The sequence below is a fragment of the Pteropus vampyrus genome, unplaced genomic scaffold (assembly GCF_000151845.1).
Source record: "Pteropus vampyrus isolate Shadow unplaced genomic scaffold, Pvam_2.0 Scaffold139, whole genome shotgun sequence".
Classification (NCBI taxonomy): domain Eukaryota; kingdom Metazoa; phylum Chordata; class Mammalia; order Chiroptera; family Pteropodidae; genus Pteropus; species Pteropus vampyrus.
In genome coordinates this window covers 1,858,306-1,860,808 of record NW_011888920.1, presented here as the reverse complement: position 1 = coordinate 1,860,808, position 2,503 = coordinate 1,858,306, and the positions used below count along the sequence as shown (strand labels likewise).

General features: G+C 41.4%; 1 pseudogene; it reads right to left on the bottom strand.

The window, feature by feature from the left end:
* The window catches only part of LOC105297475, a 110,251-nt pseudogene extending 108,099 nt beyond the window's left edge, over positions 1–2,152 (bottom strand).
* Between the last annotated feature and the right edge of the window lie 351 nt (positions 2,153–2,503).

The following is a 2,503-nucleotide window of genomic DNA, read 5'->3' as shown; positions in this document are numbered from 1 at the left end:
GCTAGATCAGGAACAGATGGAAAAAGAGAGAAATGAAAATGATACAGCAATGGATCTGGATTGACACTATCATTCAGAAAGAGCACCAGGCCAGTGTGCCAAAGACTCATGTCCTTCCAGCAACGTAGAATTCTCTCCAAGTAAGTTTTAATATATGCTTCTAAAGGTAGGATGAAATAGCCACTGTATCATGAAGCTCAATCTCTGGTTTCCATATTCTATTTGTTAACTCATAGACCGTTCAGTAGCCCAATTTAACCCAGTATCCCTTATTCCCAGACCCTAGTTCCTGTGTCTTAGACCCTGGGGAAACTGATCCATATCCTTCTGGCTCTAGTGACATGCTCTACAAGCCCTTTCTCCAATTTACAGCTCAACATCTATTTTCTGTCTGCCACATCTCCCTTTTTCAAAAGCCTCATCTTTGGTCTTCAATAGCCCTGGGGTGAAAGAAAAAACAATGATGACTTTTTCTGGGTCACTTTATAGCTAGAGCTGAGAGAGAGGAAGACTGGTAAAGTTAACAGAATGCGTTTGGTGATACTGCACTAATGGCAAGATTCGTAAACAAACTGCCAACGATAAATGGTATTTAGAATCTCTTGGTTCAGGTATAATTAAAAGAATATTGCATGAAATGGTTGACAATTCACTGGTTCAACATTTAGTGTGAATGACAGAAAAAAGTAAATCACACTAGCTATATGACTTGAAAGAAGGGACACAATGCACAATTAATCAAGCCTTGCCTTAAAATTCAGCAATATTTATAACTCGAGAAAAAATTAATTATGGCATAGTATGATGCCTACTGCCACGTGCAAGGACTTCTGTTAATTTCTGTCCCTGTAAAGAAAGTTTCATATTAGAAAGGTCATGCATCTCTGGTAGAAGCTGGAAATTGTGCCCCAGGTTTACTTATAGATGGCTAGTGTCAGGAAGCAGAATTTGCTACCCCCAAATAGTCTCTTTAGCATAAGGATTATTTTAGGCTGATTATTTATATGAAATTACAGGCATAGAAAAGCTTTAAAACTGAGTAGAAGTTATCTTTTTGTAAGAGACACCTACATGTATAAGAGCAATCTCCTTTCCAAAGGGTGTTTCTCTAGCTGTACCAGGAAGAGAAGGTTGACCTTATCTCTAGAAACTCTTTTCAATATAGAATGCAATAACTTCAATCTGCATAACAACCTTATTCTTGTTTCCTAAGCTTTTCCTGGTAACCTGCCATAACTGGATCCCCACTCCCAACATCTTTTGTCTTTAGTAGGAGATGGTATTTACGGTGGTGGCTTCAGTCTTTTGGGGGAGTTACTCAGTTTTCCTGGGTCTCATCCACGTATACACATTAAGATTTTGTGTTTTTCTCTTGTTAATCTGTTTTATGACAATTTAGAATCTAGAAGGTAAAAAAGAGGCAGGATGCTGGAGTTAATTCTGAGAAGCCATGGGATCATGAAAAAAAAAACTGGAACAAAAGTCAGATAACCATTGTTCCTACTTTCATCTTGACATCTTACTTACCATGTAACTCTGCACATGTGGGATTGCTTAACACAGAGAATACTTGAGAAGCTAGTTACCGGAAATATCTGAAGTGCTCTTAAGATAACACATACATACTATTGGGTGAGTTGTAAAGCAGCTATATGTACAGTAAAGCACTTTTATTACAATTAGACTTGTTTAGCAATAAATTGTTCTACTTCAGAAGTTTTAAATTTCTTGACTTAAGAAGTGTCCAGAAGAAAGGGCTACACCAGGACCACCTTGATATTCATCTCAGAGTGTACTTATCTAAAAAGATTAATAAGAGATGGGACAAAAAATGGCATAGATGATAGATGCTCTGTTCATCCCTCTGGCGACCAAATCAAAGTTGTGATGAAAACAAGGAGAAGCAGCAAGGAAAAAGCACCTGGGATCTAGATGAACGAGCCATACAACTAGGGAGAAATCCAAGAAATCACCCTGCAATGGCAGAAAGTAGGACGGGGTGAGGACGTAGGGCTGCCCAGTCTCAAGCAGCTGAGTGAGACGGAGGCTGCAGCAGTGACAAGTGGATTTTTGCAGTGACGGACCTGCTTCTCTGAGCACAAGTGCCATTTCGGCTATGTGCAGAGGCCACCAGGGTCTCACAGGGAGACATTGTTGGAGTGAGGGCCGAGGCAAGACTTGCTCTGTGTAGAAGTGCCAGCGGTATCCATCTTTCTCTGTTGAGCCCTCCCCGCTCCCAGTGTGCAGACACAGTGCCGCCATAGCTGTGACATCATCAAACTGGTAACAGAGGTTACTCCGCTCAGAGGATTCCCTGAAACCCTGTCTCCCTCAACTCGAGCCCCAACCAAGGCACATCCAGGTATATCCTCAGTAAGTCAAGTGCTCCTTGCTGAGCAGCGCCTAGACTCACACTGGAGGCATCTGGCCTCGGTTTCTAATGTGGCCTTTTGAGGCAACTGTAAGCACAGCATCTGTGGATTGCTTGCTGAATCTTAACAGG